Source organism: Rhopalosiphum maidis, chromosome 3, assembly GCF_003676215.2.
Source record: "Rhopalosiphum maidis isolate BTI-1 chromosome 3, ASM367621v3, whole genome shotgun sequence".
NCBI lineage: Eukaryota > Metazoa > Arthropoda > Insecta > Hemiptera > Aphididae > Rhopalosiphum > Rhopalosiphum maidis.
The window spans coordinates 44,143,776-44,157,999 of NC_040879.1; the positions used below are offsets into that span (position 1 = coordinate 44,143,776).

At 25.8% G+C, this 14,224-nt stretch overlaps 1 long non-coding RNA gene and 1 pseudogene across 1 annotated transcript; both read left to right on the forward strand.

Annotated features, from left to right (window-relative positions):
- Window positions 1-327: 327 nt before the first annotated feature.
- On the forward strand, window positions 328-11,087 carry LOC113555976 (annotated as a pseudogene).
- Window positions 2,959-4,283, forward strand: LOC113555977. Its single transcript, XR_003405429.1, has 2 exons — window positions 2,959-3,990; window positions 4,107-4,283. It is a non-coding gene; the product is annotated as an uncharacterized LOC113555977 (long non-coding RNA).
- Window positions 11,088-14,224: the final 3,137 nt, after the last annotated feature.

The window sequence follows — 14,224 nt, forward strand, 5'->3', positions numbered from 1 at the left end:
CCGTCATTGCAGCGCTCGTCGTGAACTTGCTAGGACTAAAACGATCAAGAGATTTCGGATTTATGCTGCGTATACCATACGCTGCTTACAATGTGTTATTACGACACATTACTTGGACGACCTAATTTCAATTATAACGAGAACAACTTTACATATACTCTGATACTCTGTTAACAGCAGTCTGCGATCCTCTTCGTAATCGTAGAACGTAGAGCGTAGCGACCCAAAGTGACTAGACCGCAACTGACAGCATGACCAATTAGTAATCGGAAAGAGGTCGTTGACGGTGGCCCACGACTAGTCAACGACTATGGTGGTGTCGCCGCTAACTGTATTATCATTTATCATGATAATTATTAATAATATTATGATGATTAAAACATTCAAAAATCATAAAACAGAATGGATTTTATAAATTATAAAATATAATGCTCAATAACTATGTGATCAAAACTTCAAAACGCGTTAAGTATACAATGTAAACACAAGACTACCGGGTCACAGTACCACAATCCAACCAGCAATAATAATTATCATTTTCTCGTCGATCGCTATCGATATTTTGTGTCGTACGATGCGCTGGCCGCCGACTGTTCTGTTCGATCACGAATTATAGAATACGAGCAATGGGATATACGGCTCGAGTGCTTATCATCAATAGGAGATAAACATAACACATTACAGAACCTTATCGATCACAAACACGATTTAACTATTAAAAGCACGGACGTATATATAAATATAATATATACGTCCGTGATTCAAGTTTTTATGAAGTAGACCGTGGTGTGGTGTCAAATGTCAACGCGTTTAGGACCAAAGACCAAACGGCTAAATCACTCGGAAGTTATCTGATTACAGCGGTGAGGTAAGTGCATCGGTAACGACTTGATTGTTTTTTTTTTCAAACGCTGTGCTTCGTGCATGCCTTATTCTAATGATTTTTCCCGATTGCCCCAAGTAAGATCCCGATGTCTAATACTGTCCAATGGGAAATGTCAATTGAGTAGTAAAAGTGATTCTTAAATCTAACTTCGACAAATATTTGCCCGTTTACTATTTTATAATATTGTTTATGATGGATACTTAGGTATGAGTTATGATTATTTTATTTCATACTGCCCAATTCAAGTACCACTAGTCACTACCCATTTGTTAGAATAAGGCTAAAAATGTTGCATAACGGTTTGACATTTTATATAATCAATTTTGATCTTATGATGAAATTGTATCTTGTAGATAAGTACTGCAAATTGTTGGAATCATTCATTTTTTGTTCAATTCTTTTGTACATTCCGCCCAAATCATTGAGGTGTCTTTTTTGTGTCTTGACCTGTTGATAAAAAAAATCATCATGTCGACTGACGAAGTGGAATCCGAAATCCATTTCATGAAAACTTACAGCATAATGAAATGGGACGAACTTATGTAAGCATACTTTTATTAAACCTAGTTGTATTTTATTAATTACCTAAAATATAGACTTAGTAATTTTCTTTACTTTATTCTTACATATAAGAAAGCTTAATGATGATCGTAAATCACTTAACCAGAAAATTGCACTTGGGTTGGCCACCAGAGAAGAATTGTCAAAACAAATAAAAGTTGAATTAAATATGCTGGATACGTGTCAACTTAAAATTGACGTAAGATTATAAAAAATGATTTTATTACAATTATTATTTTTATTTTTATCTTATAGCAAGAAATGAAAGAAAATGACACAGAGTATATTAACACTGAAATACTTACCATTTTATCAAATCGTATAAATGAATTGTACAACAATATGTTTCTACTGTTTCCTGTCGAAAGAACTTCATTATCAGAATATATTGAATTTTGCTCAAATAATGTAAGTGAACAAATTACAATATTTATGGTTTTAAATTTTCATAAATAAGATGGAATATATCTTTTGATTGCCCATAAAGACTAGGTATTGAAAACTTTCTAAAGCCTACTTTATATAATAATTTTAGTTTAAATTTATGATGAATAATGACTATTAAAATTAAATCTTCCCCTGATTATCAAAAGTATATTTTAGACTACCAGTTGGACTGTATATAAAGATAAATATGATGACAATTCAATAACTTATATTTTGATTAATGTCTTACGTATGTGCAATACAAGATAATACTATTATTTACAATAGCTTAAGGATTTTAGTTCCTTATTCCTATAAAAATATTTAATTATTAAAATATAAGATATGACAAGATAACAATATTATCATACATATTGAATACAGTACTTAAGGTCATGTATGAGTATTGAGTATTAATTATAGTTATTCAATAACTAAATAATTAGTACTCATTTAATATGATAAAAAATATTAGTCTAATATGATACCTATCTAGGAATATGTACTTACACTAATATACGACCTGTATAATATTATGCCCACTATTCTACCTAAATATTATACTATATTAGAAATAATAATACTCATAATTTTTTTGTAGGAAAATATATATCCAATCAGTTTGAAACAACTTTTATATTGTTTAATAACAAAACAGATATATTAATAGGATTGTACATTAACGCCATACTTCTTTAATCTTTTAAATGTATTTCTAAAATGTTAGTAGCATCTCTTATTTATTCTGTATTTAACCTTTACATGACACCTTAACATTTCAATGGGTTTTATTTGGGCCTTAGTGTTGAAATTTACAAAACTTTCTGATTGGTTTAAGGTATGATTCTCAAAATTGTTATTGTTTAATGTATTATAATATACTTTCCATTAGTCAGTATAAATTGTACCCTATTTCACTTTTCATCTATATTTTTATTCCACAGTAAAAATTTACCACTTTTTATTTAAAAGTCCATGTTCTACTCCACAAAACAGATTTTATTAATAATTGCAAAATATGTTCATAAAAATTTTGTAATACATATAAGAATAAATTGACTGTGCAATTTATTTGTAATTGTAACGATCAACAAACTTTCTTATAAGTAGAGACTGGATTTTTATGTGCTTATATATTTTTACTAAGAGTATGCAGTTTCAATAGGATTAGCTTTCTTGAAAATTGATTTTCCTATGAATTTATGTGCAAAATTTGTTAGTGCATAAAAAAATTTAATTATTTGCATGAGCTCTAATTTCATGTTTTTTAGATTATCAAAAATGTAAGTAGAATTTATTTTAAATAAAATTGGTGTTTATTTGACTCGAACCACCAATAAGATTAAAGTAATATCCGCGAATCATCAACTCCTAACTACTTTAAATTAGTTTAATTATGGTGCTAAGCAATACAGGATAGATGCTATCATAGCATATCTACATCTTCTGTCAATATATATATATGTATTTAAAGAGTAGTTAATAACTTAATATTGTAACGCATGTGTTTAGTGTAACTATAAAATGTTCAATCAATACTACATAATTGTAAAACATTTTTTTTTTTTTAAAAAGAGGGGGGTTTCCTTTGGTAGCTGAATGTATCAATGGGACTCTAATAATAACACATTTATTGAACACGTAGAATAGTACCTAAATAAAAACAAAAATTATTTCATAAATTTAAGAATAATGTGTGGGCAAAACCATATATAGTACAACCAAGTTAAGACGATTACCAGTTTGGGGTGATTAATCGGTTTTATTGCATTTTAACTGATCTATATAATTATACAGTTAATGCAAACTAGTCAGAAAGTGTCCATTATTCAAAAGTTTTAAGAAATACAGATATATTTTATAAATTTGAAAGAGGTAATAGCGCATTCAATAACTTATTCCTCCTCTACATTAAAAATCTGGTATGACAATAATTGCATATTTAGTATTCCGCTATATAGCATAAACTATAGACAGAAATCAAGAAGTGTATGAAAATTCAAAGGAGATTAAAGAATTTATTGATTAGTCCAGGGCTCTGAAGTTATTGAACTAAAAGTGTATGTTTTATCACTTTAATGTACACCTAAAAACACCAAAATAAATGAGAAAAATTGGTAAATATACCAAATAAAATTATCAACAAAATTATTTTTAATTTTAATTTTTTGTTAAAAAATTTTTAAATCTTATTAATTAATGATACAAATTTTATATTTTTTTTTTTTTGTAGAATATGGTAGTAGGTATTTAGGATCTATTGGTCAGCTCTGGAATGTAAATATGATGAATCCGATCAGCGACAGATTGGCTAAACAATTCGGGCCGGGAAATTTCTGTGTAACAAGCTCACCCAATATATTATAATAATCATATTTTTTATTATTTAATATATTATACGTATAATATACGAGTGCATAACTTTTTTATTTTTAACATTTACAGACATTTCTCATAGTTAATAACCATATTTATTAAGCATCTGAAAAAAATCAATTTAAAATCATAATGAAAAAAATATCAGCATTTTTACTAAGTGTGACCAAAATGTCATGCATGTATAGTACATATATAATAATATCTATCATCAAATAAAAAAAAACGTTAAAACAAATTGTATAAAAATGTTGACTGTTTAAAATAAAATATGAAGCTAGAATGATAAGCTTGCAAATTAATTATGAATGCTTTAATAGATAACATTATTTTAAATAATAAAATAATTGAATCAGTATATTTCCTTTGTTAATGAATTACTATTTATTTCTGTATCATCAATTATCTCACCTATATCTAAGCTACTATATAAAGACATTTTCCTTTACTGTCATAAGCATAAAAGTGTCAAGCTTTAATTCACTTAAAGTACTTCTAAGTCGTATTTTAATATTTTTAAGAATTGAAAAAAACTGCATGCAACCTAAAATAAAATCTTAGTATTTTATAACTCTTGTATAAATTAAAAGTTAATACTTGTGTTAATGGAAAGGTAAGAAGATACTTGTAAGCCAAAGTTAATTTGTTATATGCATTACAATAGTATTTACTTTTTAAGTCAATTAAAGCAACAAACAGTATAAGTGCATGATTATAATAAAGTACAAACTCTGTCTTTGATTTACTTGTCATTATTGTCTTCATTTTTGTCATTATCAAGCTGTATTGTTGTTGTTTGGTATGACTCAGATGTTGATTGTTTAAATACTTTCAATTAATGGCAAAACTTAATAGTTTTGACTTTAGATTTTCAGATATAATTCTTTGGTCAAATTTTTTGAATTTTATAGCAAAATTGACAAAAACTTAATTTAATACTTTAGGACTAATGTGCTAAAAAATTTAAAGTAAAAGTAAAGATAAATTAAACCTTTTGTTTATACTATTAACTACTGTTTATTACATTGTATACTTCTACTTTGGATGTTAAATAGGTATAAATCACTAATAGACTCATTTTCAAGTAACTCAATATATATATATTTTTTAATTTTAATTTTGGTAAACTAGTTTCTATTAATAAATCATAATTTTTGTTTTCAATATCCTTCTAAGACTCTAGTATTGTATTAGGATTATTAATAAATTGTCTAACAATTGTATTTAATTACTGACCATCTCTTTATATTTATTTTAACAATTTTAAAGTTCCATTCACCAAGATTTGTGAATATTCATACCAATGGCTTACTAATATTTTAAGATAGTAAATATTTAATTTGCTTTACCATGGATCACGGAAGAAGCAGAAGTGTTTCTGTATGTTTACTAATATGATAATTGAATTGTCTACATTATGCTTAACATTGAACTTTTTTTTTTAATTTTGCTACAAAATACTGGATACTGTGAAAAAAATCATGATACGATACTAGATAACAGAACCACCTAGTTCACTAATAAGAGGATGTTATACTCCTGTGTATAGACTCTGTCTTACTAACGTAGATCATAGCAAATTTGTGTTCAACATAACGTATTTTGTGATGTTAGCTTTAATATTAGAGTAACTTACCTATTATCAAATTTAAAGGTAAGAATATTATCTAGGAAATGTCATATGCTTTTATTGATATTAATGATATTATTATTTTTAAGTGAGTTATAGCTATATAAAGTATTAAAACTTTAAAATGATAATATTAAATATTAATAAAAGCTTATGACATTTCCTATATAGACAGTATTTTTACCTTTAAATTTAAACGCAAATTTATGATGTATGTTAGTAAGGCGGAGACAACACTTGCAATATATAGCAAAAACTGTGTTTAGCGTGGAATAGAATAACTCAGACTGTAGTGTAATAATTAAAACTCTAAATTTATATATAATATAATTATGAACATTTTCTGTGAAATATCGTATTTAATTTTTTTTTTTTTTTTTTTATCGAATTCATTATAGAATAAATTGCCTCATGGCTAAATACTTAAGTATGACAACAACTTCGTGATACGTTTGTCTTGACGCTAACTGTTATCGCTACTCATAGTACTTATTATTAGTACCTTAATACCCATGGATAAATACTAAAAAATTTATTATTCTGTGTAAATACTTTTAGATTTAGCCGAATAAAAATTCTAGCTAGCTACGTCATATTATCATGGAATAAATTAAGATTTGTTAATTACTCCATGAATACATTAAAAACGGATTTTAGTATTATTGCTGTCATTGTTATAAGTATTTCGACATGCCGGATTGCCCGATGGCATAGCACTCATAGCCACAGATCTAGATATTAAATAATTTATGACTTCTACTAGGTGATAATATAACCGACCAAAAATATGAAGTCAACCCATCTTTTCGTCAATACGAACAATTTTTAATATATTTTTAGTCGGTATATATGTATAAACTTGTAAAGAACGTGTTTTTAATAGTTAGTGCTTTAAGAAAAAAAAATTCAAATGCACAAAAAATAAATTTTTTTCTACCCGTGTATTTCTTATAGAATGAACCGTGATGACCAGTTTATTTCACGATTATAAAGAACTATTTTTTTTATTATTTTTAAGAAGTATTTCTTTATAATCGTGGTTTTTTTTTAACCATTGGTCTTATTAATAGACAATGTGAAGTAAAAATATTTGTGCTTATTTGAAAATCAAAATGCATGTTTTCATGTATTCATGTTTCAAATTTTATTTAACAGTTTTAATAAATTGAATCTTTTATCCTAATTTTCTTAGAATATCCTTTTGTTATACTGCCACATTTGACCACATTTTTTTTATTTTAGTACAATAATATTGTTAGATTACAGTTGTTAAATTTCAAAAAATGTAAACAAGTATTTTCGTCCGACATTACATGCTTGTAATAATATCGCTTCACTCTTGTTAATATTGTCCATTAAAATTGGAATAAAATTTTAGAAAAACGCGGCCACACATATTTTTTTTATCACTGATATGTGTTAATAATATTTCATAATTGGTTTTTCTGTAAGTAATAAATCTAATAAGGTAATTAAAGTTAGTGTAGATTTAGCGTAAATACATCTTTCTGTGTAGGTATCATATTTGACTATTTCCAAATATAACAATAGATAATAAATAATATACAATTATTTTAGAATAATCTCGGGTTAAATAATTTTTTTCTTTAATAATAATAACACATTTTAATGTTAATGATAAATTTAATTATTTTATACTTTATAGCTAATTACTGTTTTAAGGTTTTGAATATTTAAATTTTAAAATAATTATTGATTTACACATAGTTAGCATTCCATAGTTTTTTTCCATTTCATTACCGAATTCAAATTAATTTGTTTTACTATGAAATATTAATTTAACTATTATTAAATCTTGATTTCAGACATTATTTATTACTAAATGTAGCAACATGTTAGATACCCTTATGTCAAGATATCATAGTGATCCTGAAGTTTATATAACTGCAGCAACATACGAATTTGATGATAGAAATGATGTTGAATCAGCTAGAAAATATTTTGCAGAAGGATTAAAATATCACAGTAATTGTAAAAATCTATATGTAGAAGAGTTCTGGGTAGAAGTACAACATTTAGAAAAGACTGCAGGTGTTTCACTTCCAATTGCCATTGAAAAATATAGAAATCTCATAAAACGTTTTGAAGGTGATATTGAATTTCATTTTATATTATTGGACAGAGCAATACAATTAAGTGCAGTTAGAGAATTACAATGCAATGTTGTCAGGTATTGATTAGTTTTAAATAAAATATATTGTACATTTCAATAAATATATTTTTTTATATATATTTATGTATATATATATATGTAGAGATATGGTTAAAAAGTATAGGCATAGTGAACTAATGTGGCAAAAATTAGCAAAAATTCATTTTGATGGTTTTATCTATCATCAGGAGACTGAACAATTACACTATGACAAAAATTATATTAGTGGTATTAGGTCAGTATACAAACATTTTAATACATACATTTTTTCATAATACTAACATATTTTTTTACAGAAACTGTATTAAAACCTATGAAGATGGATTGTAAGAAAATTTACCACTAAAAAATAAACATAAGCTTTGGAACTTTTATATTGATCATGTTATAGAAATTAGAAGATCTTATCGCATGAAAAAAGAAACAATAAGAAATTTTATGAATGAAACAATGGAGCGAGCCTTTCAAGAAGCTCATGATAATAAGGCATTACTCAAAGCTGAATATTATATATATTGGGTATGATTTTTTAAATTATAAGTTTTAATTTATAAATAATAATGTGTTTATTTATTTTTATTTAGGCTAAAAATACGAATAAAGACTGCCATAGGATTCTGAGAAAAGCAGTTGAAGTGATACAAGATAGTGTAGAACTCTGGATTAATTTAATATCATATTATTTAAACTATGACAGTCTCGAAATGGGCATTGAAGCCTTTCAAGCCGGTGTTCGGGCTTTGACAAATAAATCAATGCCTTTATGGGAGATTCTAATTTTATATATGGGGAATACTCATCCAAAATTGGTAAAATAACTAATAAGTATTAGTACTATATCTTTACAAAAACAATTAATTGAAACTCTAGTATTTAAAGTTAGCCTTTCGATACTTGATGAACCTAAATAATGTTTTAAGACTTTGTTGACCAACATAATTATGTATAAAAAAATTAAAACATTTAACATGTTATCTAGCCGCATTCTAGCCCTAAATTAAACTTTGTCCACATCATATATCTGTATTTTATTCATATATTTATTCTGTATTCTTATTCGATACTACATTGAATTATTGTTATTATCATCACATGCATTTGAATCATAATATTTTATTAATGTCCTAGACAATTAACCTAAACTTAACAATATTTAACTTTTCTTTTAAAATACCTTAGATTGACAATTAACTTTTTTATTTTCCTATAATAGTTGAAGTAATTTTCTTTTGATATCTTGTTCAAAATGAAATGATTAAATTTTATAAAATTAAATCTTAACTAATAAATACATTTCAATAAGTAACAGTTAACTCAATATTTTTTATTTCTTAGGTATTTTTTGCAGTGTATCTATAGTTTTGATTCAAATAGCATATATCTTCTCATAGTGGACAATATTTAATACTTGCCCATGAGTCTTTTATAATAATACTATAAACCAAAGGTTCCTAAAGTGGTCTATATTGATCCCTTGGTATCTATTCTGACTTGCAAGGAGTCCATATTACCAAATGAAAAAATTGGAGGTACATGAGATATAATTAGTAGAGATCCACGACTTATTAAATAAAAAAACGTATTCATTGTAATTTTTACGAAAAAAATATGTGCTACAATTTAAACGTAACAACATTTAATATCAAAGCATCAGAAACCTTCCCATTAAAATTACAAAAATTTTTTATGTTACTACATTTAAGTCGCATTTCCTATCATTTAAATAATTAAATATTGTCATTACTATATAGAAAACCTTATTCAAGTGAGTAACTCTGTATAAGCTATAAAAAAATACCGTTACGTTAATTTGTAAAAATTGAATGTAGGGTTCTACAAAAATTGAAAAAATTGGTACGTGGTCTAAAAGAAAAAAAAATTTGGGAACCTCTGCAATAAACATTATTTTCTATCTATCAATATTTTATTGTTTCTTTATAACAATATTTATTCATTTTTTAGCTCCAACAATTATATCACGAAGGCTCACATTTTCCATACCCAGAAGTAAATTTTGTAATCAGGCCTGAATATTTGGAATGGAGTGTAGTTCATAATGGTATACTTTCAACTCGTGAATTGTTCATTGAACTTAGAGACATAAAACCAGAATGTAAACAGTTGTATACAACCATGATTTCATTTGAACTCACTCAAAACTCTGGAATTACAAAATTAAAAACTATCAGAAAATTGTATAATGATGTATGCAATGTTTTTGGTCATAAAGACATTGGTGAGATAGCCTTAATTTTCAAATAGTATTTTTTAATTGATTTTAAAATGGTTTTACAGGAGTATGGTCTGACTGCATTCGATTTGAATACATGTACGGATCTCGTAAATTAGTGAAAGAAATTTATAAGGCATCATTACTGTGTTTGGAACCAGATTTAAGGAGTGGTATGGCAGAAGAATTTGAAAAACTTAAAGAAGAATTCATGTATGTTTAATTGCTGTTAAACATAAATTATATACTTACATTTTGTTTTATTTTTTAGGGAAGAAGATCCTAAAGATGAAGGAGTTATTGTTATTGATGATGACGAATAATTTTAAAGTTACAAAAATATTATGTTTTTAATAGTAATTTGTGTACTTCCTTTTTATGTCTGTGATATGTAGTGTTAAGTTAAAGTCTGTTTATTATTAATGATTATTTTTATTTATTTTTTAAGTAATTATATATACAATATATTTATTTCTTTTTTAATATTATACCTATCATTAAGCATAATGTAATTTGAGTGTATAGCATTTATGATTAAGACATACATCATAATTATTTTATTTACAAAATATAAAGAAAAAAATAGAAATTTATGATGGATCATAGTTTATGTGGTTAACATAACACAACGGTGCTATTATATTAGACATATATACCATGTATATCTGCGGTTACTATTGATCATAATAACAGTGTCTTATGTAATCAAAACTAATTTCCCATTATTTACATAAAAAATCTTAGATTTTTCATCCAACTGTGAAATCTTATCTGACTATTAGGATTATGTTTTAAGCACAACTAGTTTCGGAAAAATTAAAATAATCGATTAATATTTTATGTTTATTATTTAAATTATTATAATTAATTAACCAATAAAATTATCAGCACTGGCAATGGCACTTAATAAAAAGAACATTTAAATAAATACGTTAAGTTTGATTATTATTAATTTAAATTACTTTATTAGATATTTAAATATGCCTAGAGTAATATTACCTTTTAAGAAATTATATTTTAAAAATATTTACCTGGTTTTTGAGAAAATTTGTGCAATTTAAAAAACAAAATTCAAAATTTAAATTTAACATATTTTGTTTATATATATATATAATATATAAGTATATAAATATAATATAAATCTTACTCGGGAAATTTTGGATTTAGAATACAAGTTGATAGAATAAAAATGACCTGAAAAATATCAATCAATTTAAAAATGGTATTTAAAAAGTCAGAGAAATTTATATAGCCAAGCCAGTTTAAGGTCCCGCAAACAAAATTGAAAAATATGTACTGAATACTGAGTTATATATTGTATACCTTGTTATCATTGACTCATGGTATATGTTATATGTATAAATATTATGAAAAATATTAAATTAATTATGTAACGGATTAAATAGTATTATTGAAAATCTTGAGTGATACTGGTATAGTATTTGATTAACTTATAATTTATATGTTTAATAACTTATTTATCTAGGTCATGTTAACAACTAATAAATTATAGGTGTTACATTACTCGACAGAAGACTCACCTGGGGTCCCCACCTCAAAAGCAAACGGACACAACTTAACTCTCGTCCACACCTGATTTGTCCTCTCCTTAAATCCAACATGAGCATGTCCAACTGTTTACTTTTTTACCCAACCGATCTGATCCTACGGCATCGCCCTCTGAGGCACCGCTAAACCCTCAAATCTCAAAACAATTCAAGCGTTCCAATCCATCTTCCTCCGTATGGTCACCAAAGCCACATGGTTCGTCACAAATGTTGCCTTACATGAAGACCTCAAAGTTCCACCCATTAACAAGACTGCAGCCACCTACTACCACAAAGACTCCACTCCAAAATGCAAGGCCACCCAAACCAACTTTTATCCAAACTGCAAATTAAAACACTTCCAGGCAACCCAACCAGATGCCTGATCTGGAAATGATCCAGAGACCTACTAAATAATTTATAATTACTAAACTCAAATTCATGTAAAGAGTACCACTACTGTGAGCTACTCTTTTCCCCGCCTAATCACTGTCATTCCCCCCTCACATTTAGTTATTGTACATATTATAGTATAGATTGTAAATATTTAAATAAACGAAACGTTATTCAAAAAAGTGTTGTATACTTATTCAATGATTTATCATTGAAAAACAATTCTTAAGAACGATTAACCTCTGTATTGGTAAATAGACTTAAAGATAATCTAAAACCATATTATTTTATTAATATCGTTTTCCAATCCGATAGATTAAACAAAATGTTTAACAATGTATTTTCAATATTTTTAAATTACTGTAAAAACATCTTAGGTACCTGTAATTATAAGATTTATTATTAGCTTCAAACTTTACTGCGTTTATTTTCAACATAAATTGAAGAAAAAATTCATAAATATTATTTAAAAAAAAGCTAGAGTATTTTTTTAAATTGTATCCGTAAAAATTACTAATATATTATATTATGTTTATGTATTTAATGAAAGTTATTAGTTTAACTAGTAATAAACAAATTCTTATCAGCTATTAAACTTAATACTTAAGTCTTGATTTTAAAACCCATTTGCTTACAATTAAACATTAGTTTATATTCCTTATAGTCAAAGTTCAGGGGCCCGCTACATCAGCATTTGTTTTCTCAGTCTATATCATCTATAAAATAGAAACAAAGATACCACGATTTCCACGAATACGATTTACGACTCTCTGGTTCAGTCTAAGACAAACTGGCAAAAGCACCTATTATATATTTTATAAAGAAGATTATTTCTTGTGCATATAGACCGGATAGATTTATCATATTTACATTTACATTTTTTATAAATATAAGCATGTTTTAATTTAAAATAATTTCGATTATTTTTAACCATTAATAATTTATTCAAAATTGTAATATTAAAAATCTATCCGATAAATTCACAGGAATTATTAATATGATAAACTTAAAATAATTTAATTTAATTAAAAAAAAAAAATGGATACCTAGCAGGTAATAACCGCTCTGCTGACTGCTATAGTGCAGTTGTAAGTATCCCGCAGTGTATCTACTTCGTCATTGAGTAGATACTTATAATTACAGATTATTAGCAATCAAAGCAAGCTATTTTGTAAAGTGAGAGTAAGTTTGTTACTAATAAAAGTAAGAGGCCTCTATTATGGATTTGCCGACTTTATTTGAACCCTTAAATCCGCCACTACCTAATAGATGTCTGAATTATTGTTGATTGACCTTACTGGAAATACAGAAAGATGATATTAAATTTTAAGTTATAAAGGATTCAGGATTAATACACAAATACACTTTACTGTAAGTACCTACTGTAAAACAATGTTCATATTATTATGATTACATAATATCTTAAAATAAATCAACATACCTATTTTGAAAATGTTATTATTCATGGTAAAAATAAACAAAAACAGTATAAAAAAATATAATATTAAATATGTCAAAATTATAAAAATATATAAATAATTTTTTTAAATTTTTTTATAAAATTATTGTTTGTGTTAAAAAAAAGTTTAAAAATGTAATACAAAGTGTCTCATAAGTATTCTATAAATTAAGCGATTTGAATATTTTATTAACGATAAAATTTATCATTGAAATTTGATTTCAATATGATATATCATTGTGTATCCAGTATTTGTTTATGAAAAAAAATTATTCACGGTAACTTAAAATCGTGTGTATCATATTATTACAAATTGTACTGTTCGAAATGATATTTTTGATTTATTTTAAACTATTATCTATTTTATATTATGAACCTATTTTACTATTTTGCAATATTTACATGTTAATAAATTTTAATTTACACAAGTAGATATAATATGGTATGAATACATATTATTATAAAAACTATAAATATTAATAATATCATAAATGCAATATTTTCCAAAAAAATTTTATCAACTTACCATAGGAAGGTAATACT